Raw genomic sequence first — 24,896 nt, forward strand, 5'->3', positions numbered from 1 at the left:
TTTTACAAAAGACAGGAATATAATTTAGTAAACATTTTTACATTACTGACTATCAAGAACGGTAAAGGCCTGTCATCACTTTATGTATCTTGTAATGGGCACCCCCCTAATCTGTGATGATCACTCCCCTCTTACCTTTCTTAAGGATCAACCTGCAATCTGTGACTCCCTCTACCTTTGGCACCTGTACCCAACAACCTGCAATATATGAATTCCCCATCTGTTCCTATCATAAGGGGCACCCTACAATAAATGCCCCCCACAACCATACAGATGACCCTGTAATGTGACCCACCATGTCCCCCAGACACCTTCCAATCTATGTTCTTGTGTAAGATGTAGTAGATCTTCTGTTTTAATATCAAATGTTGCAAGTGACCCATTCAGGGAATCATGCCAACTAGCTTCAGAGGGGACGGTCTGATATGGCACAGCAATCCTCCTTCCATGAGGGTCCTGGAAAAATTCCAAAAACATAAGAAAGCAGTTAGTGCCACACCAATGTTTGTAGAGACCAGAAAGAATTACAGCATTATAGAGAATTACACCCAGCATACAGGACAAGAGAAGAGCTACTGGGCAGTAGGGTTGCACCAATACTACTATTTTAAAGGGGTTGTAAAGGTAAAAATGTTTTCACCTTAATGCATTCTATGCATTAAGGTGAGAAAACATCTGTGGATTAGCGGCCCCCGAGCCCCCCCGTTTACTTACCTGACCCCTCGAAAGTCCCGCGCGGTGAACGCGCAGGCTTCTCAGCTCATTCATTGGTTGATTGAAAGCAGCGCAGCCATTGGCTCGCGCTGCTGTCAATCACATCCAATGATGCGGCGCCCCGGGGGTGGGGTAGAGTGATACAGTGAGCGGCTATAGCTGCCAGCTGTATCACTAGAGCGCGCCCGCAAGAACTAACCACCATGCAAGCTCGCATGCTGAGGGACCCCAGAAGACAGGGTTCGGGGCCACTCTGTGCAAAACGAGCTGCACAGTGGAGGTAAGTATAACATGTTTTTTTTTTTAAAACATTTTTATTTTTATTTTTAGTGTTCCTTTAATACTAAGTACAAGTACCAATACTTTTTTCAAGTACCCAAATACGGATACTTTTTTAATACCGATAGGTGGCACTGACTGATGGGCACTGATTTGCAACATTTATGGGCAATGATAGGTGGAACTGTTTGGTAGGCAGTGGCACTGAAATGCAGCACCAATTGCTGGCAGCCTGGCATGATAAAATTAAAATCGATGAGAGTATACAAGAGCCCATCTTGGTACACCCTGCACTCGGCCTCAGTAAGCTTAGTTATAATGCAGCAGCAGACATCTTGTTACACCCAGCATATATAGTTATGGGCTGGGTGTAATAATGTCTGCTGCTGCATTCTAATTAGGCTTACTGAGGCCGAGTGCAGGGTGTACCAAGATGGGCGTCGCAGTGTACTGTCTCTGACAGAGACTCAGGCCGTCACTTCTGTTAATGATTCTGACGGCCCGGGTCTCCAATGCTGATGGGCGGCACATGCGGCTGCGTCCCTCACCCCTTGCCCTATAACCTTACCTTCCACTGCAAGGACTCGCTCTCACTGTGCCAGGACCGGCGCTCCACTCCGCCCACTGACTTCCATGCAAGGTATCGGCTGAAGCATCGGGAGCATTTGCCCGAGTACAAATACCCGGTATCGACACTAGTATCTGTATTGGTGCAACCCTACTCTGCAGTGTCCATACATACAGAATAAGAACAGATACTGAGGATTATACCCAGCACAGGGGACAAGAGAAGTGGTACTGTGCATTGTCCATACATACAGAAAAAGAACAGATACTGAGAATTATACCCAGCACAGGGGACAGGAGAAGTGGTACTGTGCATTGTCCATACATACAGAATAAGAACAGATACTGAGAATTATACCCAGCACAGGGGACAGGAGAAGTGGTACTGTGCAGTGTCCATACATACAGAATAAGAACAGATACTGAGAATTATACCCAGCACAGGGGACAGGAGAAGTGGTACTGTGCATTGTCCATATATACAGAATAAGAACAGATACTGAGAATTATACCCAGCACAGGGGACAGGAGAAGTGGTACTGTGCATTGTCCATATATACAGAATAAGAACAGATACTGAGAATTATACCCAGCACAGGGGACAGGAGAAGTGGTACTGTGCAGTGTCCATACATACAGAATAAGAACAGATACTGAGAATTATACCCAGCACAGGGGACAGGAGAAGTGGTACTGTGCATTGTCCATACATACAGAATAAGAACAGATTCTGAGAATTACACCCAACATACAGGACAAGATTCAGGCAGAACTGGCCAATCAGTAGCTGCGTCTAAATAGTTACCATCTTTTCTGCAGCAACCACATATGTGACTAATGTCTCCGCAGCACTGGAATGAGCAGTTTCCCAAAAAGGATGCATTTAGGCTTTATCAACCGCTTCCAGACCGCTCCATGAAGGTAAACTGTGTCAGGGTGGCCCTTCAGCGCAATATCGCGTACCTGTATGTGATTTTTTTCTTTGGGTCGGGGGCCCTGCCAGAGACCTGCTCTGATTGAACACAGCGGGAGACAATCAGCGGGTCTGGTAGACCCAATGTCCCCTGGGACCCGCTGATCACTCCTAAGGCAAACAGAATGGCGGTCTGCCTATGTAAACAAGACCGATCGTCGTTCTGCCAGAGGGAAGATAAAGATCTGGTGTTTCTGCTAAGCTGGAACACAGATCTATGTCTTCCCTCCGTCATAGCAAACCCCCCCCCCCCAGTTATAAAGCACCCCCAAGGAACACAGTTAAACCTTTGATTGACCCTGATGTTAAAGAGGAAGTAAACCCAGGCCGTTTTTTGGATTGTTCAAATCTTCAGTTACACTTGATCAGGGCTTGAAAATTCCGCTTGCCAAATGTGAGGGTAAATTATTTTCTGGCGAGCACAGTAATGCCCTGTATATTTATTGATAGAGTGGGTGGCTTGCAATGTGATCTTCAGGCCTCGGGGATCGATTTGAATTCCACCTGTGCTCCAAGCCTCATTTTGAAGCGGATTTGCGGTTTCCGATTTCTGGCTTTTGGGGGACACGAGGAGAGGTCCACTCTCCACCACCGTGGGGGACACGTGAGAATCCTGCCAATGGTGCACATCCCTACACCCTCCAACTTAAGGTAAATGACCTGGGGACACTGATGTAAGGGGAGGCTCTCTGAAGACACTGATGTAAGGGGAGGCTCTCTGGGGACACTGATGTAAGGGGAGGCTCTCTGGGGACACTGATGTAAGGGGAGGCGCTCTGGGGACACTGATGTAAGGGGAGGCGCTCTGGGGACACTGATGTAAGGGGAGGCGCTCTGGGGACACTGATGTAAGGGGAGGCGCTCTGGGGACACTGATGTAAGGGGAGGCGCTCTGGGGACACTGATGTAAGGGGAGGCGCTCTGGGGACACTGATGTAAGGGGAGGCGCTCTGGGGACACTGATGTAAGGGGAGGCGCTCTGGGGACACTGATGTAAGGGGAGGCTCTCTGGGGACACTGATGTAAGGGGAGGCTCTCTGGGGACACTGATGTAAGGGGAGGCTCTCTGGGGACACTGATGTAAGGGGAGGCTCTCTGGGGACACTGATGTAAGGGGAGGCTCTCTGGGGACACTGATGTAAGGGGAGGCTCTCTGGGGACACTGATGTAAGGGGAGGCTCTCTGGGGACACTGATGTAAGGGGAGGCTCTCTGGGGACACTGATGTAAGGGGAGGCTCTCTGGGGACACTGATGTAAGGGGAGGCTCTCTGGGGACACTGATGTAAGGGGAGGCTCTCTGGGGACACTGATGTAAGGGGAGGCTCTCAGGGGACACTGATGTAAGGGGGAGGGGCTCTCTGGGGACACTGATGTAAGGGGAGGCTCTCAGGGGACACTGATGTAAGGGGAGGGGCTCTCTGGGGACACTGATGTAAGGGGGAGGGGCTCTCTGGGGACACTGATGTAATTGCATTTTTTTATATTTTGTACTCTTTATTCTAAAGAAAAATGTATTTCATAAGCTTTAAGGGGGCGGGTTTGGACCTGGGCACATTTTTTTATTTAAAAAAAAAATCCATACACTGCATGTACACCAATGGTGAGAATTACAATTGTATAACTAGCACATGCTCATTAAAGGACCCACGTTGTGAAAACGGTGCAATGCAAAGAATAAAAAAAAGGAGCCAATTACAGAAGGTGAAAGTAATATTGTTGGACACGGCCTACCAGATTCTCACGTGACGTGACTTGGAAACATGGAAAAGATTGTCCGTTTGGTTGCTGCAGACATTACAGGATTTCTGTCATACACTCTTTGATCCTGAGGTCTATAATCACAATAAAAGGCACTTTAACAAGAGAAAAGTTTAATGTAGCGGTTAAAGGCATTGTGAAAAAAATGTAAAAATCTCCCCAACCTGGAAAAATCCCAGGTGATAACCCCTCCCCCAGGATGACGCACATCACGAGGAGCCCACAGACCACTTCTCTCTCATTAATGGTTACATTACTTTTATCATTTGATGTATACTAAAGTACAATGAAACCTTGTATTACGAGCATAATCCGTTCCAGGAGAATGCTCATTATCCAAAGCACTCGCAAATCAAAGCGAGTTTCCCCATAGAAGTCAATGGAAATGAAAATGATAATGATTTGTTCCGCATTGACTTCAATGGCATGCAATACCGCATGTGGCCAGAGGTGGGGGGGCGACGAAGACCTCGGGAAAGGCTCAGGGAAAAAAAAACAGGAACGGAGTATTTCCGAATGGCTTTGAACCATTCCGAGTGTCTCCGGTGCCCCACACCTCTGGCTAAATGCAGTACTGTACACCCCATTAGCTTGAGTTTTGCTAGAATAAAAAAAAAAAATTGCTCATCTTTCAAAATGCTTGTTTAACATCGTTACTCGAAAAACCAAAGTTCCAGTGTACATTTTGTATTTTTACTAATGCAGTTTAGGTTATACTTTGTCACTATACCTCGTGCCTTACTATTATGGTCAATATGACAGCTTCTCCTACCTGCCCTCCATAGGCGTGCGCAGCCTATTGCATTAGGGTGTGCACCCCAAAGCTCAAATACACATGCTTGTGTGTGTGTGTAAATGTGTGTGTGTGTGTATAAAGATATATATCTATACACACACACACTATATTGTCAGAAGTATTGGGACGCCTGCCTTTACACACTCATGAAGTGCATTTGTGAGGTCAGACACTGATGTTGGATGAGAAGGCCTGGCTCGCAGTCTCCGCTCTAATTCATCCCAAAGGTGTTATATTTGGTTTAGGTCAGGACTTTTAATAATCAGACACTCACCAGTCCCTCAATGTGGGTGCAGGAAGCCTCGCTCCTCTCCCCCTCCTCTCTACAGCACCGGCATTCTGACTGTGGGCACTTGGCTGTGGCCTCACACTGCGCATGTGCAAGCCGCGCTGTAAATAGCTGGGCAATCTTCTGGGACCTGAGACGTGTCCCAGAAGATTGCAGGGGGGGTGAACTTTCTTCCGGTGCCACGGACCTCTACAAAGAGGGTATCCGCTCCCCCCCCCCCCTCAAAAAAATGACATGCCAGATGTGGCACGTCAGGGGGTCACCTTCACTTAAAGCGGAATAGGGTATAGTGGTTATGGTGTTATCTAGGAAGAGGGGGTATAGAGGGGTCTGGTGTTAGCTAAGAGTGGGGGGCATAGAAATCTCGGAGGCCTACTCAACACGACCCCCTCCTCCTAGCTTAAATCTTTGCTCCCCAATCCCTCCTCCCAACTCACATCCCACCCATATTCCCCCTCCTAACATAAATCTACTCCCCCAAATTCCCCATTCCAGCACAAATTCCCCCTCCTTCATCCTAGCACAAATCCCCCCCAATCCCTCCTAGTACTAACCCCCCCAATTCCTCCTCCTAGCACAAATCCCCCCAATCCCTCCTAGTACTAACCAGTGATCCACAAGAGTTATCTCTCGATCACTAAACCAGTCCATCAAAATACACTTCCATTCATGGAAACCCTCTCCCTACAACAACTTCAAACAAACCCCCAGGAGACCGTCCATATTCTACTCTGCTATAGACCACCGGGTCCAAAATCGCAGCTGCTCACATCGTTGACAGAATTCGTTTCCACTTATACACTAAACAGCAAACATCTTTTGCTGCTTGGGGATCTCAACCTTTGGGCCAACTCCTCACAGGATCCCGTGGCCGTCGCCTGCATTGACCACTTGGAAGGACTAGGTCTGCAGCAGCTGGTATGTGGGCCCACACATGCTTCTGGTCACACGCTCGATCTTATTTTCAGACAAGATCTGGAAGTAAAAATTCTGGAAAATTAGCCGTTACCATGGACAGATCACCGCATAATCAAATTCCTGATTACCAAAAATGCCCCTTTAACAAAAACACCAAAACCAGTGACAACACACTGGACGAGATCTCAGAAGAAGCTCCATTCGGAACTCTTCAAAAAAACATTAGGGAACAAAAGTAAAAACAATCCATTCACATCAATCAGCCACTGAAACCTTGGATGCCATTAACACAGCTCTACTACAGTCAGCCGACTTAGTAGCGCCCAAACGCAAAACCTGCATCCGAAAAAACAACTCCAGCTGGTTTAACGACCAGCTGGCGTTGTTTAAACAAGAACGCAGAAGATCGGACGCAGCTTGGAAAAGAAGCACCACAGAGATGAAAACCACGCCATCTACAAGGAAACAACAAAAAAATACCATAAAGAAATTTTCAAGGCCAAAAAAAAATCATTTTTCCAAGATCATCACAAATGCCCTAAATCGTCCCCGCGAACTCTTCAAGCTGGTCACCCAGACCATGAATCCAGTCTGTCTAGAAGCTCCCAATTCAGATACCCAAGAATTTTGCAATGAATTATCAGATCATTTCGTTAACAAAATCGAAAGGATCCGTAAAAGCATTCAGCAAAACAGCACCCCACCCAATCACTCAGTCACCCGCCCAATCCCCACGGGAATCCGCCCCAATCAACAATGTTTACTCTAAGGCCTCATTCACACTTGGCCGTTCGGGTCCGTCTGTCGGCGACCTGAACGGCCGCTCCATGCATCGCTATGGAGCGTCGGATGTCAGCAGAGACATGTCCGCTGACATCCGACCCGCTAAAAACAGACGTATGGGGGCCACGTCCCCATCCGTCCATGCGGATCGGATCGGGTAAGATCTGATGAAAACGGACATGCTGTCCGTTTTCATCAGATCGCTCCATAGGGACACAGCGGTGCCCGACAAGCCCCTCCCCGCTCAGTGAGCAGAGAGGAGCTTGTCATCTGTCGGCTCAGCGGAGATCTGCGGACTGATCTCCCGCTGAGCCGACGGGAGCAGGCGGACTCCGTAGCGACGGAGTCCGCCAAGTGTGAATGAAGCCTAAATCCCATCTCCATTGAGGCCACAAAAAATATCATCAGTGCCCTGCGAAATAGCACAGCGCCAAATGATATTATCCCCACCAAACTGCTTAAGGAATGTGCCGATATTCTGGCACCACCTATCAAGCAGCTAAATAACCAGTCATTCAGGGAGGGCACAGTGCCCACCCTGTTGAAACAAGGTATAATCAAACCCATCCAAAAGAAACCCACCCTCGACCCCAAGGACCCTGAACATCGTCGTCCCATATCAGGCCTGAACGTCTTCTCCAAGGTAATGGAGAAAGTAGTGGTACAACAGCTGCAACAGCATTTAGACACCCATAATTTGCTTGATCCTTTTCAATCGTGTTTCCGTCCAGGGCACAGGACGGAAACAGAATTGCTCAAAATATGGGATGATGCTCTCGAGGCCGCAGACGAAGGAGAATCTTGTCTTCTAGTACTCTTGGACCTAAGTGCAGCTTTTGACACGATAGACCACAAACTATTGCTGACTCGGCTAGCTAAAGTAGCCAAAGTCGCGGAATGTGACTTATCCTGGTTCTCCTCCTTTTTGGAAAACCGTTCACAAGTAGTGAAACTGGGACCATTCACTTCTGAAAAACGCACGGTGTCATGTGGAGTCCCTCAAGGATCCCCGGTGCTGTTTAATATCTATCTTCGCCCCCTTTTTGAAATCATCAGCAGCCAGAAGCTGCTCTACCACTCTTATGCGGATGACACACAATTGTACTTTCGCATCTGCAACAAAAAGGATCATCACCTCGATCTAGAGACATGCCTCTCTTTGATAGAGAACTGGATGACAAAGAGTTATCTTAAACTCAACGGATCAAAAACAGAACTTCTCCTGTTTAACGCCAATCGAAAGATTCAACCGGCAACGACCAGGATACCTCCGCCCATTCTGGGCAAAATCATCACCCCTAGCACCAAAGTCAAAAGTCTCGGAGTCATCTTTGACACCTACATGACAATGGATGCACAAAAAGGGTCAGTAGTCAGCGGATCGCACCATCTGCTACGCCTACTACGCAGACTTATTCCATTTAATCCTAAGGAAGACATAGCAGCCGTGGTGGGAACAATTGTTAACTCCAGGCTGGACTATGCAAATGCCCTTTACCTCGGACTCCCAGTACCAAATCACTCGCCTGCAGGTCGTTCAGAATACGGCCGCGCGACTAGTGACTGGGAAAAAACCCTGGGAATCAATCTCCCCCTCACTGAGAAGCCTTCACTGGCTGCCAGTGAAAGACAGAATCACTTTCAAAGCACTCTGTCTGACGCATATCTATGCGAAAAAATAAAGGCTTACAACCCCAATCGCGCTCTGCGATCCTCCAACCAAAATCTACTCCAAATCCCCAAAACCAGATACAAGTCCAAAGGAGAAAGAAGATTTGCTGTCCTGGGCCCTCGACTTTGGAACGCTTTACCAACCTCCATTCGGTTGGTCGGAGAACCACTTGGCCTTTAGGAGAAAGATCAAAACCCATCTTTTTTGAGGTCAAAGGAGAAGGCGCCCAGAGGCGATTCAGTTTGCATGTGCAGCTCTAAATACGTTTTTCACTCACTCACTCACTCACTCCCAATCACTCCTTCTAACACAGATCCCCCTCCTCAATTCCTCTCCTAACACAAATCCCCCCCAATCCTTCCGTCCAGCACAAATCCCCCCCAATCCCTCCGCCCAGCACAAATCCTCCCAATCACTCCTAACACAGATCCCCCTCCTCAATTCCTCTCCTAACACAAATCCCCCCCAATCCTTCCGTCCAGCACAAATCCCCCCCAATCCCTCCGCCCAGCACAAATCCCCCTCCCCAATCCCTCAAACGGGAGGGCTGGCCTGGGGAGGGGGGGGGGTACAACTGAAATCTGTGTGGAAATCAGCACCCCCCTGGATCTGGCCATGTTTGTGTCTCTCCCTCCAGCAGCTGAAAGCCGGTGGGTAGGAGAAGGGAGAAAATGGCTTTAACCACTTAAGGACCGGCTCACGTACATATACGTCGTCATTTTAAAGATGGATATCTCGGTAACGACAGCAGCTGCTGCCACAACCGAGATATCCATCTTTTCCGTGGACAGTCCTGTAAACGATAACAGTGGTCTCCGCGGTGGATTTGCCGCAAGATCACCGTTATTGGTGGCGGGAGAGGGGGCCCTCCCTCCCGCCGCTCTCTCGCGCCCTCCGCCGCTTACCGGCAGCAGTGGAGGCGATCGGGTCCTTCACGCTGCTTGGTGTGGATACGAGTGAGGGCAAGATGGCCCCCACCCGTCTCCATAGCATAGCAGGGTGGAAGGGACGTCAAAATGTCACATATGAAAACGGTGTACAAACCGCACAAGTGAGGTATCGCCGCAATCGTTACAGCGAGAGCAATAATTCTAGCCCTAGACCGCCTCTGTAACTCAAAAGATGCAACCTATAGACTTTTTTAAACATCACCTATGGAGATTTTTAAGGGTAAAAGTTTGACGCCATTCCACGAGCGGGCGCAATTTTGAAGCGTGGCATGTTGGGTATCATTTTACTCGGCGTAACATTATCTTTCACAATATAAAAAAAATTGGGCTAACTTGGGTCTTATTTTTAAATTAAAAAAAGTGATTTTTTCCCCCAAAGAAAAGTGCGCTTGTGAGACCGCTGCGCAAATACATTGTGACACAAAGTATTGCAATGACCGCCATTTTATTCTCTAGGGTGTTAGAAAAAAAATTATATAATGTTTGGGAATTTTAAGTAATTTTCTAGCAAAAAAACTTTTAAACTAGTAAACACCAAGTCTAAAAAACAGGCTTGGTCCTTAAGTGGTTAAAGCGGGGGTTCACCCTAAAAAAAAATTCTAACATTACAATGAGCTGACCTGTGACACGGGCATTATGCTGGTCGTTTTTTTTTTTTTTTTCGTACATACCGTTTTATCTGTATTTTCTCCCCAGATTTCCCGCGGGAGTGGGCGTTCCAATTCACAGGGTAAGTGATTGACGTTCTTCCGACAGGCGCATACAGCGCGTCACGAGTTGCCGAAAGAAGCCGAACGTCGGGTCGGCTCTATACGGCGCCTGCGCACCGACGTTCAGCTTCTTTCGGCAACTCGTGACGCGCTGTATGTGCCGGTTCGGAAGAACGTCAATCACTTACCCTGTGAATAGGAACGCCCACTCCCGCGGGGAATCCGGGGAGAAAATACAGATAAAACGGTATGTACGAAAGAAAAAAAAGACCAGCATAATGTCCGTGTCACAGGTCAGCTCATTGTAATGTTAGAATTTTTTTTTTAGGGTGAACCCCCGCTTTAAAGGAGAAGTACAGCCAAAGCTCGTTTTGCATTCCTGTGACCCGTTTTTTTCGGGGAGACGAAGTCCACTTTCTGCTGACATCACAGAAGTCAGTGCAGGGTCCGCGTCATTACGACAATGGAAGCCGGGATCTGCCAGGTCCCTGGACCAACACCCAGGTCAGCCTCTCAGTGAGCCGCTCAGAGTCTGAGCCGGCCGCTCCACCCCCTCCACAGCCCAGCGCCCCAGTGAGCGAGGAGGGGGCAGAGCAGAGAGCTGTGACTGACAGTCTGCAGCTTTCTGCTCACAGAGCTGTCAGAACCGAGCGATCAACGGTGTTCCATCACTTGGTTCTCCATGTAGAGGTGCCAGGGGACAAATGCAGCATCCACCTAGGTAAGTATTAGGGTTGTCCCGATACCGATACCAGTATCGGTATCGGGACCGATACCGAGTATTTGCGGGAGTACTCGTACTCCCGCAAATACCCCCGATACTGAAATAGAATACGTGTTCCCCCCCCGCAAAGCCGCCGCCGCTAATCAGCGTGCGGGGAACATTACAGCTTTCGTTTGAATAGCTGTATCCCCGCCGCGTATAGACACTCCCCCTTGCGCGGGATTGGACGGATGATCTGTCCAATCCCGAGCAAGGGGGAGTGTCTATACGCGGCGGGGATACAGCTATTCAAACGAAAGCTGTAATGTTTCCCGCACGCTGATTAATGGCGGCACGTGCGGTATCATCAAGGTATGTAGGACATGGCTGCATTATGTGGGGGACATGGCTGCATTATGTGGGGGACATGGCTGCATTATGTGGGGGACATGGCTGCATTATGTGGGGGACATGGCTGCATTATGTGGGGGACATGGCTGCATTATGTGGGGGACATGGCTGCATTATGTGGGGGACATGGCTGCAAAATGTAGGGGACATGGCTGCAAAATGTGGGGGACATGGCTGCATTATGTGGGGGACATGGCTGCATTATGTGGGGGACATGGCTGCATTATGTGGGGGACATGGCTGCAATATGTGGGGGACATGGCTGCAATATGTGGGGGACATGGCTGCAATATGTGGGGGACATGGCTGCAATATGTGGGGGACATGGCTGTAATATGTGGGGGACATGGCTGTAATATGTGGGGGACATGGCTGTAATATGTGGGGGACATGGCTGCAATAAGTGGGGGACATGGCTGCAATATGTGGGGGACATGGCTGCAATATGTGGGGGACATGGCTGCATTATGTGGGGGACATGGCTGGAATATGTGGGGGACATGGCTGGAATATGTGGGGGACATGGCTGGAATATGTGGGGGACATGGCTGGAATATGTGGGGGACATGGCTGGAATATGTGGGGGACATGGCTACATATGTGGGGGGACATGGCTGCATTTGGGGACACATTTAAAAAAAGTATCGGTATTCGGTATCGGCGAGTACATAAAAAAAAGTATCGGTACTTGTACTCTGTCCTAAAAAAGTGGTATCGGGACAACCCTAGTATGATACTGTAAAAAACACCCAGCATACGGGACAAGAGAAGAAGTGACACTGTGGAGAGTCCATACATACAGGATAAGAACAGATACGGAGAATGACACCCAGCCATTAAAATGACCATAGTACAGTTTCATTATATGTAAAATCTATGAAATGATATGAAATTTGCTACATTGTTACATGACCGAGGAATTTCCAGTCAAAGTTTCCAGGCCTGAAAAGTGGCAACTGGTATGAGGTGTGTGATGTCATAGTGGGCTGCAAACCGGTTCAAACCGGACTGCAATTGTTTCAAAACTTTCCTGCATTGGGAGCTGACCGAGTCACATTATTAGCGTTTTTATTTAAATATATTGCGATCGTATTATTGTATATATTGTTGTTTTATTATTATATAAATATTAATTATTAAATTTTTACTCTTTTTCTAGGTCACCACCACCATGCCTCGAGCTCCAAGGCGTCGTTCCCGGGGAAGGCAGTCCCGCCAGGCTTATAACTTGAGAAGAGGACAGCGTCAGAGGAGACAGGAGGAGGAAGCGCCACACAGACCACCGGCAGCGGTGCAGCCTAACTGCTCTATCTGCCTCAGTGAGTATAATGTAGAGGACTCCATAACACTTCCATGTTCTCATACTTTTCATTCTCAATGTATTCACAGATGGCTGCAGGAAGCTCCTACCTGTCCCATCTGCCGGCAGAACGTACTTGGAGAAGCTGAGAACATACCTGAAGAAGCCGAGAACATACCTGATGAAGCCGAGAACATACTTGAACAAGTTGTGATCATTCATCAGGAAGAGGTGAACATAGAGATCATCGTGGAGTTTGGTGAATATGTAGACATAGACATCCACATTGTTGTCATTGATGAATAGTATAACACTGTTTTCTTTCAGACACCTCAAAAACAACATGGATAACATATACTAAATATGTAGAATTTTTTCTGTTTATAGTAGATAACACCTGAAAAATATTATAAACGCAAGACCATTACCGCCAAAGGGGAGTCCCTTCACCCTGATGCAGCCTCTGGTGCTCGGGTGAAGGCTCCCATACCATTACCGCCGAACGGGGAGTCCCTTCACCCTGATGCAGCCTCTGGCGCTCGGGGGGGGGGGGGGGGGGGCTCCCAGACCATTATCGCCAAAGGGAAGTACCTTTACCCTGATGCAGCCTCTGGTGCTCGGGTGAAGGCTCCCATACCATTACCGCCGAACGGGGAGTCCCTTCACCCTGATGCAGCCTCTGGCGCTCGGGGGGGGGGGGGGGGGGGGGGGGGGCTCCCAGACCATTATCGCCAAAGGGAAGTACCTTTACCCTGATGCAGCCTCTGGTGCTCGGGTGAAGGCTCCCATACCATTACCGCCGAACGGGGAGTCCCTTCACCCTGATGCAGCCTCTGGCGCTCGGGGGGGGGGGGGGGGGGGGGGGGGCTCCCAGACCATTATCGCCAAAGGGAAGTACCTTTACCCTGATGCAGCCTCTGGTGCTCGGGTGAAGGCTCCCATACCATTACCGCCGAACGGGGAGTCCCTTCACCCTGATGCAGCCTCTGGCGCTCGGGGGGGGGGGGGGGAGGGGGCTCCCAGACCATTATCGCCAAAGGGGAGTACCTTTACCCTGATGCAGCCTCTGGCGCCGCTCGGGGGGGGGGGGGGGGCTCAGAGACCATTACCGCCGAAGGGGAGTCCCTTCACCATGATGCAGCCTCTGGCACTCGGGGGGGCTTCCAGGCCATTATCGCCAATGGGGAGTCCCTTCACCATGATGCAGCCTCTGGCGCTCGGAGGGGCTTCCAGACCATTTTTGCCAAAGGGGAGTCCCATTACCCTGATGCAGCCTCTGGTGCTCAGGTGGGGCTCCCAGACCATTATCGCCAAAGGGGAGTCCCTTCACCCTGATGCAGCCTCTATCGCTCGGGGGAAGGCTCTCAGACATCTAACAAAAAAGGTGGAGCTGGCCGGCTATGGGGATGGAAGGAGGCCGGATTTTTTTTTTCATGACACTAAATATATAATATTTTACATAATCCATACAGATCTACTACTCCATGTATCTGTAATTTATTTTTAATGAAATAATTTCCTTGTCCCATCCTCTGTTAACTCCCGATCCTCTCCCTTTCTCCTCACTTTTGTTTAAAAAAAAATGGGTGTGAACACCAATTGTGATCCGATTCCAGTGCGGGGAAAAAAAAAGTCCCTGCACCTTTTCTGTGCGAATCCAATGTGAGTTCTGCCATACAAACTGTATGACTGAAATCGCAATGCACAGAAGTGGGCGATGGTGGAGGGAGATCAATGCACAGGATTCCCTTCAACCTGATGCAGCCTCTGGCCCTCGGGGGGGCTCCCAGACCATTATCGCCAAAGGGGAGTCCCTTCGCCCTGATGCAGCCTCTGGCGCTCGGGGGGGCTCCCAAACCATTATCGCCAAAGGGGAGTTCCTTCGCCCTAATGCAGCCTCTGGCGATCGGGGGGGCTCCCAAACCATTATCGCCAAAGGGGAATCCCTTCGCCCTGATGCAGCCTCTGGCTCTCGGGGGGGGCTTCCAGGCCATTATCGCCAAAGGGGAGTCCCTTCACCCTGATGCAGCCTCTGCCGCTCGGGGGGGGGGGGGTGGGCTCCCAGACCATTATCGCCAAAGGGGAATCCCTTCACCCTGATGCAGCCTCTGCCGCTCGGGGGGGTCCCAGACCATTATCGCCAAAGGGGAGTCCCTTCACCCTGATGCAGCCTCTGGCGCTCGGGGGGGCTCCCAAACCATTATCGCCAAAGGGGAGTTCCTTCACCCTGATGCAGCCTCTGCCGCTCGGGGGGGCTCCCAGACCATTATCGCCAAAGGGGAATCCCTTCACCCTGATGCAGCCTCTGGTGTTTGGAGTGGCTCCCAGACCATTATCGCCAAAGGGGAGTCCCTTCACCCTGATGCAGCCTATGGCGCTCAGGGGGCTCCCAGACCATTATCGCCAAAGGGGAGTCCCTTCACCCTGATGCAGCCTATGGCGCTCGGGGGGCTCCCAGACCATTATCGCCAAAGGGGAGTCCTGTAACGGAGTGACCTGTGATACCCAGAGACTTTTGAAGGGGGTGGGGTACTCCTGTGTCAGCTTCGCCAATGACTCTTGTGTCTAGGGGTCATCCTATGTCCACTAGGGGCATAGGATGACTGAGAAATGATATCTTGAATTACATGGGACAGCAATGATAATTCACAATGTATTGCAGGATATCTTGAAAAGAATGTCTAGAAGAACTAATTACAACCGGTCAATAACACAAAAAAAAAAAAAAAAAAAAAACACAAAAAAATATATAAAAAAAAAAAAAATAGTTGTCGTTTTATTGTTCTCTCCCTCTCTATTCTCTCGCTTTCGTTCTGCTCTTTTTTACTGTATTCTATTCTGCAAAGTTTTATTGTTGTTATGTTTTTTCATGCTTGCTTTTCAGGTATGCAATTTATTTGACTGTTTTCAGGTACGCCATTCAGCTGTTGCGCGGACTTATTTATCTTGACAGCAACGGCGTTTGCTCCCACGATATATAAAGCCGTGATTCCAGTGCTTGTAGGAGGTGATTTCACCACCACAGTTAAAAAAAGAGCATATATGCCGAAGCATGGGGGCATTAGGGGCGGAGGAGCGATTTTGCTCCTAATGCCGCGTATTTACGGTCAACATTCCTACGGAGGCTTGCCCGTGGAAAAGTCTGACCGTGTGTACGCGGCATAACTTTTTATGCCGCGTACATACGGTCGAAATTCCGACGGAGGCTTGCCCGTGGAAAAGTCCGACCGTGTGTACGCGGCATAACTTTTTTTGCGGGAGGATGCCCCCATGCTTCGGCATATATATATATTTTAGGCACAGGTTGCGTTAAAAAATGTTTTATTTTTTACTATGTTTTTTTTTGGTATTTGCTTTGCAGGTATAGTATGATCTTAGTGTTATACTGTAATGTTACTTTGTTTTAATGTTAACCATCATTTGCTTAGCAGGTACGCCATTTAGTTGCAGCGCGGATTTATTTAGCGTGACAGCAACAGGGTTTGCTCCCACGATATATAAAGCTGTGACTCCAGTGCTGTAGGAGGTGATTTCACCACCACAGTTAAAAAAAGAGCATATATGCCGAAGCATGGGGGCATTAGGGGCGGAGGAGCGATTTTTGCTCCTAATGCCGCGTATATACGGTTGACATTCCTACGGAGGCTTGCCCGTGGAAAAGTCCGACCGTGTGTACGCGGCATAACTTTTTTGCGGGAGGATGCCCCCATGCTACGGCATATATATATTTTAGGCACAGGTTGCGTTAAAAAATGTTTTATTTTTTACTATGTTTTTTTTTTGGTATTTGCTTTGCAGGTATGGTATGATCTTACTGTTCTACTGTAATGTTACTTTGTTTTAATGTTAACCATCATTTGCTTAGCAGGTACGCCATTCAGTTGCAGCGCGGATTTATTTAGCGTGACAGCAACAGGGTTTGCTCCCACGATATTTAAAGCTGTGACTCCAACTCTGTAGGAGGTGATTTCACCACCACAGTTAAAAAAAGAGCATATATGCCGAAGCATGGGGGCATTAGGGGCGGAGGAGCGATTTTGCTCCTAATGCCGCGTACATACGGTTGACATTCCTACGGCGGCTTTCCCGTGGAAAAGTCTGACCATGTGTACACGGCATAGAAAAGTCCGACCGTGTGTACGCGGCATAACTTTTTTGCGGGAGGATGCCCCCATGCTTCGGCATATATAAATGGTGCATGTATGCCCATCATTAGAAGTGGGTGGATGAAGGGAGGTATTCTAATGGTGGGCATACCCACCGATCAATCTTTTTCGTTCAGCCAACAGGCTGCATGAAAAAAAAAAAGATTACAATACATGTCCAACAAGAACCATCAACGTACTGGTATGTTGCTGGAATTTGAATGGTTATACCAGAATGATGCCTGCGGGTTTTGGTATCATCTTGGTATCATTCTTTTCAGCCAGCGGTCGGCTTTCATGTAAAAGCAGTCCTAGCGGCTAATTAGCCTCTAGACTGCTTTTACATTCAGTGGGAGGGAATGTCCCCCCCCCGGATATCGCCATTGGGAAATTGGGAAAGCATTTTATCACACCGATCTTGGTGTGGTCAGATGCTTTGAGGGCAGAGGAAAGATTTAGGGTCTAATAGACCCTATTTTTTTTTTAAAAAGAGTACCTGTCACTAACTATTGCTATCATAAGGGATATTTACATTCCCTGAGATAACAATAAAAATGGTAAAAAATAAATAAAATGGAAGGAACAGTTTACAAATGAAATAAAAAAAGCTAAATAAATATATTAAAAAAAAAAAAAAAAAAAAAAAAAAAGCATCCCTGTTCTTGCGCAAAGGCGAACGCAAGCGTCGGTCTGGAGTCATATGTAAACAGCAATTGCACCATGCATGTGAGGTATCACCGCGAAGGGCAGATCGAGGGCAGTCATTTTAGCAGTAGACCTCCTCTGTAAATCGAATGTGGTAACCTGTAAAGGCTTTTAAAAATATATGCGTTTGTGCGAAATTTTAAAGTATGTCGTGTTTGGTATCCATGTACTCGGCCTAAGATCATCTTTTTTATTTCATCAATAATTTGGGCAATATAGTGTGTTTTAGTGCTTTAAAATAAAAAAAAGTGTATTTTTTCCCTAAAAAAATTTGTTTGAAAAATCGCTGCGCAAATACTGTGTGGACAAAAAAAAATGCAACACCCACCATTTTAATCTGTAGGGCCTTTGCTTTAAAAAAATATATAATGTTTGGGGGTTCAACTTCACTTTCTTGCAAAAAATAAATAAATGTTTTTATGTAAACAAATAGTGTCAGAAAGGGCTTTTTCTTCAAGTGGTTAGAAGAGTGGGTGATGTGTGACATAAGCTTCTAAATGTTGGGCATAAAATGCCAGGACAGTTCAAAACCCCCCCAAATGACCCCATTTTGGAAAGTAGACACCCCAAGCTATTTGCTGAGAGGCATCTCGAGTCCAAAAAAAAGAAATATATATATATTTTTTTTTTGCGCAAAGTTGTCACTAAATGATATATTGCTCAAACATGCCATGGGCATATGTGGAATTACACCCCAAAATACATTCTGCTGCTTCTCCTGAGTACGGGGATACCACATGTGTGAGACTTTTGGGGAGCCTAGCCGCGTACGGGACCCCAAAAACCAATCACCACCTTTAGAAGGAAGCAGAGGTAGAAAATGTAGCTAAATGTTTTTTTACCCATAACCACTTCAGCCCCGGAAGGATTTACCCCCTTCCTGACCAGAGCACTTTTTGTGATACGGCACTGCGTCGCTGTAACTGACAATTGCGCGGTCATGCGACGTTTGCACCCATCATGCGATATTGCTTTAGACACCGACACTTTTTGGGGACACCAATACAGTGATCATTTGCTAAAATATGCACTGTCACTGCAGTCCCAGACTCCCAACAGTGCCCACCAATGCTGCCTATCAGTGCTCACCAGTGCCCATCAGTGCTGCCTACAAGTCTTATTAGTGTCTCCACATCAGTGGAGGAGAAAAATTAGCTGTTTGCAATCTTTTTTCGTTTGCTTAGCAAAAAAATAAAAACCTCAGTGGTGATTAATCGCTTCTATACCAAGCCTAGTTCTGACACTTGTTGTCTACAAGTTAAAATCAGTGGGGTAGATTCAGGTACAGCTGCGCGCTCCTTACGGAGGCGGAGTGTACCCTTTTTACCCTGCGCCTACGCAAATTATTTGCGCTACGCTTCATTCATGAAGCAGTAGCCACGTAATTTGCGTGGGCGCTCCTCAAAAATGCCCTGCGTAAGGGCGCCTAATGTAAATGATCCCGTAGGGGGGTGGGAATCATTTAAATTAGGCGCGTTCCCGCGCCGAGTGTAGAGCGCATGCTCCGTCGGGAAACTTTCCCGACGTGCATTGCGGTAAATGACGTCGCAAGGACGTCATTTGCTTCAAAGTGAACATGAATGGCGTCCAGCGCCATTCACGATTCACTTACGCAAACGACGTAAAATTTAAACCTCGCGACGCGGGAACGACGGGTATCCTTAGCATTGGCTGCCCCTGCTTTTAGCATGTGCAGCCTTACGCGAAACCCGACGTACGCAAACTGCGTACGCAGGGCTCGCGTAACGTTGTGAATCGGCGTTAGTATGCAATTTGCATACTATACGCTGACCACAACGGGAACGCCCCCTAGCGGCCTGCGTAAGATCGCAGCCTAAGATATGAGGGCATAAGAGCCTTATGCCACGCATATCTTAGGCTGCAGTCGGCGTAACGAGCTCTCTGAATCAGGAGAAGTCGTTACGCCGGCGCAAGTAAGCAATTGCGCTGCGTAACTATGGTTACGCAGACGCAATTGCTTCTTGAATCTGGGCCAGTATTTTTTGCTAGAAAATTACTTGGAACCCCCAAAACATTATATATATATATATATATATATATATATATATATATATATATATATATATATATATATATATATATTTTTTTTAGAAAAGACCCTAGAGAATAAAATGGCGGTCGTTGCAATATTTTATGTCACACGGTATTTGGGAAAGTGGTCTTTCAACTGGGGGGAAAAATACACTTTTTTGAATAAAAAAATAAGGAAAAACAGAATATTAGCCCAATTTTTTTACATTTTGTGAAAGATGTTACGCCGAGTATACAGATGCCTAACATGTTCTGCTTTTAAATTGAATGCACTCGTGGAATGGTAACAAACTACGGTACATAAAAATCTCCACAGGCGACGTTTACATTTTTTTAACAGTTTAGAGCAGGGATATGCAATTAGCGGACCTCCAGCTGTTGCAAAACTACAAGTCCCATCATGCCTCTGCCTCTGGGTGTCATGCTTGTGGCTGTCAGAGTCTTGCTATGCCTCATGGGACTTGCAGTTCTGCAACAGCTGGAGGTCCGCTAATTGCATATCCCTGGTTTAAAGGTACAGAGGAAGTCCTTTGCTAGAATTATTGCTCTCGCTCTAACGATCGTGGCAATACCGAACATTGAACCGTGTTTACATTTTCAGGCTCGACTTACGTATGCGTTTTCTTTGGTGTCTAAGCTTACGGGGGCTCTTTAAAATATGTTTTTATTTTTATAATTTTTTTTTTTTAATTGAACACTATACCACTATACTATAAAAATAAAAATATGATCACTTTTTTGCTGTTACAAGGAATGTTAATAGGCAGTGAGTGACAGGTACTCTTTATGGAAGGATCTGGGGTCTAGAAGACCAAAAATCCCTCCTCTGCACAAAAAGTGCCCAAATCTGCATTTTGGGATACTGTCATTCTTTTAAAATCGGCGCCATTGGCATCCGAGTAAACTGGAAGTGGTGTTGTGACGTCGCTTCCGTGTTTTTACATAGGAGACCTGAAGCTGTTTGCGGCTTCGTTTGGGGCGCCAAACAGCCGGCGGACATGCCGGATGGTCGCTCCGTTCTCCTGGTGGGATGGGAGACTGGCAGAAGGTGATGGGGGGGGGGCATGACATCCTTATGATAACTCTTTATGATAACGGCCACGTCCCCTCCCACTCCTTATGATAACGGCCACGTCCCCTCCCACTCCTTATGATAACGGCCACGTCCCCTCCCACTCCTTATGATAACGGCCACGTCCCCTCCCACTCCTTATGATAACGGCCACGTCCCCTCCCACTCCTTATGATAACGGCCACGTCCCCTCCCACTCTTTATGATAACGGCCACGTCCCCTCCCACTCCTTATGATAACGGCCACGTCCCCTCCCACTCTTTATGATAACGGCCACGTCCCCTCCCACTCCTTATGATAACGGCCACGTCCCCTCCCACTCCTTATGATAACGGCCACGTCCCCTCCCACTCCTTATGATAACGGCCACGTCCCCTCCCACTCTTTATGATAACGGCCACGTCCCCACCCACTCCTTATAACGGCCACGTCCCCTCCCACTCCTTATGATAACGGCCACGTCCCCTCCCACTCCTTATGATAACGGCCACGTCCCCTCCCACTCCTTATGATAACGGCCACGTCCCCTCCCACTCCTTATGATAACGGCCACATCCCCTCCCACTCCTTATAACGGCCACGTCCCCTCCCACTCCTTATAACGGCCACGTCCCCTCCCACTCCTTATGATAACGGCCACGTCCCCTCCCACTCCTTATGATAACGGCCACATCCCCTCCCACTCCTTATGATAACGGCCACATCCCCTCCCACTCCTTATGATAACGGCCACATCCCCTCCCACTCCTTATGATAACGGCCACGTCCCCACACACTCCTTATAACGGCCACGTCCCCTCCCACTCCTTATAACGGCCACGTCCCCTCCCACTCCTTATGATAACGGCCACATCCCCTCCCACTCCTTATGATAACGGCCACGTCCCCACCCACTCCTTATAACGGCCACGTCCCCTCCCACTCCTTATAACGGCCACGTCCCCTCCCACTCCTTATGATAACGGCCACATCCCCTCCCACTCCTTATGATAACGGCCACGTCCCCACCCACTCCTTATAACGGCCACGTCCCCTCCCACTCCTTATAACGGCCACGTCCCCTCCCACTCCTTATAACGGCCACGTCCCCTCCCACTCCTTATAACGGCCACGTCCCCTCCCACTCCTTATGATAACGGCCTGAGCTGTCAGCCGCTGTGTGGGAGCGGCACCCACACAGCGACACAGCCGACAACGGAAGCCCCATAGTGACGTCACTTTCCATTCATTTCCCAGCCGTTGTCGGCCGTGTCCTCTGTAGATCACTGAAGATCAAGTCAGATCGGGTTAAAAAAAAAAGAAGGAATTGTATACCGATTTCTTATTTACAGGGCTTGAAAGGTTAGTCTATAGATGCAGGGATGTTAGTTGTTGCATGGACTTTCACTTTAAATACCTCCAAAAGAAAAAAAATATGTATTTCGTAGCATGAAGGTGCAATTGTCATTCAAAGTGCGACAGCGCTGAAAATAGGCATGGGCAGGAAGGGGGTGAAAGTGCCCGGTAGGCAAGTGGTTAAAGTAGATTTTTTTTCCTTAAAAAATTGCGTGCAAAAATAACGTGTGACATAAATGATCGCATCAGACACCATTTTGTTCTCTAGGGCCTCTGCTTAAAAAACAGTATGTAATGTTTGGGGGGTTCTAATTAAATTTCTAGCAAAAAAGAAATATATAGATTATTAGATATATGTGAGAAGTGTCTGAATCGGCCTGGGGGAGTTAAGAAAGAGAGAGTGAGTGGAAGAGGAAGAGAAAGAAGAGGGAAGTAAAAGAAATGAAAAGGTTGGAGACGGAGAATAAAGGATAAAGCCCAACTCCGGGTGAATAAAAATAATTATCCCTTGCAGTTAGGCTGTGCCCGCACTGCAAGGGTTAATGGGCCATTTATGTCTAGAGCAGGGATCCTCAAACTACGGCCCTCCAGCTGTTGCAGAACTACACATCCCATGAGGCCTTGTAAAACTCTGACATTCACAGACATGACTAGGCATGATGGGAATTGAAGTTCCTGAACAACTGGAGGGCCGTAGTTTGAAGACCCCTGGAGAGGAACAATAAAAGAAGAGTTACTTACCTGATCCTCCTCCTCGCAGCTGGACTGGTCCCTGCAGCATCTTCACCCCAACACTCCAAAGGATATTGATGGCATCAAGACCAGAGCAGGGTCCATAGTCCTGCATTGGATGTCAGGATGCCAAAGAACAGTCCACTGGGGGATAGAATGGGTGGACTGTTAAGTAAAATGGGTTCTCCTCTCCAAAACTAGTGATTAACCGTTGCAGAGAGGCTGCATTTGGGCTTTAGAGAGAGAGGAAAGGGAAGTGCAATATGACATTAGAATGAAGCTGGGGGGCAGAGTGGAGAGAGGGAAAGATGGTGGGCAGAGTGGAGAGAGAGGGAAAGATGGGGGGGGGGGAATGGGGAGGGCAGAGTGGAAGATGGTGGGCAGAGCGGAGAGAGGGGAAGATGGTGGGCAGAGCGGAGAGAGGGAAAGATGGTGGGGGGGTGGATGAGGGCAAAGCGGAGAGAGGGGAAGATGGTGGGCAGAGCGGAGAGAGGGGAAGATGGTGGGCAGAGCGGAGAGAGGGAAAGATGGTGGGGGGGGATGGGGAAGATGGTGGGGGGGATGAGGGCAAAGCGGAGAGAGGGGAAGATGGTGGGGGGGATGAGGGCAAAGCGGAGAGAGGGAAAGATGGTGGGGGGGGATGAGGGCAAAGCGGAGAGAGGGAAAGATGGTGGGGGGGATGAGGGCAAAGCGGAGAGAGGGAAAGATGGTGGGGGGGGATGAGGGCAAAGCGGAGAGAGGGGAAGATGGTGGGGGGGATGAGGGCAAAGCGGAGAGAGGGAAAGATGGTGGGGGGGGATGAGGGCAAAGCGGAGAGAGGGAAAGATGGTGGGGGGGGGATGAGGGCAAAGCGGAGAGAGGGAAAGATGGTGGGGGGGGATGAGGGCAAAGCGGAGAGAGGGAAAGATGGTGGGGGGGGGATGAGGGCAAAGCGGAGAGAGGGGAAGATGGTGGGCAGAGCGGAGAGAGGGAAAGATGGTGGGGGGGGATGAGGGCAAAGCGGAGAGAGGGAAAGATGGTGGGGGGGGGTGAGGGCAAAGCGGAGAGAGGGGAAGATGGTGGGCAGAGCGGAGAGAGGGAAAGATGGTGGGGGGGGGATGGGGAAGATGGTGGGGGGGACGAGGGCAAAGCGGAGAGAGGGGAAGATGGTGGGCAGAGCGGAGAGAGGGAAAGATGGTGGGGGGGGGGGATGAGGGCAAAGCGGAGAGAGGGAAAGATGGTGGGGGGGATGAGGGCAAAGCGGAGAGAGGGGAAGATGGTGGGCAGAGCGGAGAGAGGGAAAGATGGTGGGGGGGGGGGGGGGATGAGGGCAAAGCGGAGAGAGGGAAAGATGGTGGGGGGGATGAGGGCAAAGCGGAGAGAGGGAAAGATGGTGGGGGGGGATGAGGGCAAAGCGGAGAGAGGGAAAGATGGTGGGGGGGATGAGGGCAAAGTGGAGAGAGGGGAAGATGGTGGGCAGAGCGGAGAGAGGGAAAGATGGTGGGGGGGGGATGAGGGCAAAGCGGAGAGAGGGAAAGATGGTGGGGGGGGATGAGGGCAAAGCGGAGAGAGGGAAAGATGGTGGGGGGGATGAGGGCAGAGCGGAGAGAGGGAAAGATGGTGGGGGGGGGGGATGAGGGCAAAGCGGAGAGAGGGAAAGATGGTGGGGGGGATGAGGGCAAAGTGGAGAGAGGGAAAGATGGTGGGCAGAGCGGAGAGAGGGAAAGATGGTGGGGGGGGATGAGGGCAAAGCGGAGAGAGGGAAAGATGGTGGGCAGAGCGGAGAGAGGGAAAGATGGTGGGGGGGATGAGGGCAAAGCGGAGAGAGGGGAAGATGGTGGGCAGAGCGGAGAGAGGGAAAGATGGTGGGGGGGATGAGGGCAAAGCGGAGAGAGGGAAAGATGGTGGGCAGAGCGGAGAGAGGGAAAGATGGTGGGGGGGGGGGATGAGGGCAAAGCGGAGAGAGGGAAAGATGGTGGGGGGGATGAGGGCAAAGCGGAGAGAGGGGAAGATGGTGGGCAGAGCGGAGAGAGGGAAAGATGGTGGGGGGG

At 49.0% G+C, this 24,896-nt stretch overlaps 1 long non-coding RNA gene across 1 annotated transcript; it reads right to left on the minus strand.

Annotated features, from left to right (window-relative positions):
- LOC120917176 lies at nucleotides 1–23,203 on the minus strand. Its single transcript, XR_005744171.1, has 3 exons — nucleotides 22,876–23,203; nucleotides 4,266–4,366; nucleotides 1–456 (listed from the first exon to the last, which is right to left on the minus strand). It is a non-coding gene; the product is annotated as an uncharacterized LOC120917176 (long non-coding RNA).
- Between the last annotated feature and the right edge of the window lie 1,693 nt (nucleotides 23,204–24,896).

This window comes from Rana temporaria, chromosome 11 (genome assembly GCF_905171775.1).
Source record: "Rana temporaria chromosome 11, aRanTem1.1, whole genome shotgun sequence".
In the NCBI taxonomy this organism is placed as follows: Eukaryota; Metazoa; Chordata; class Amphibia; order Anura; family Ranidae; genus Rana; species Rana temporaria.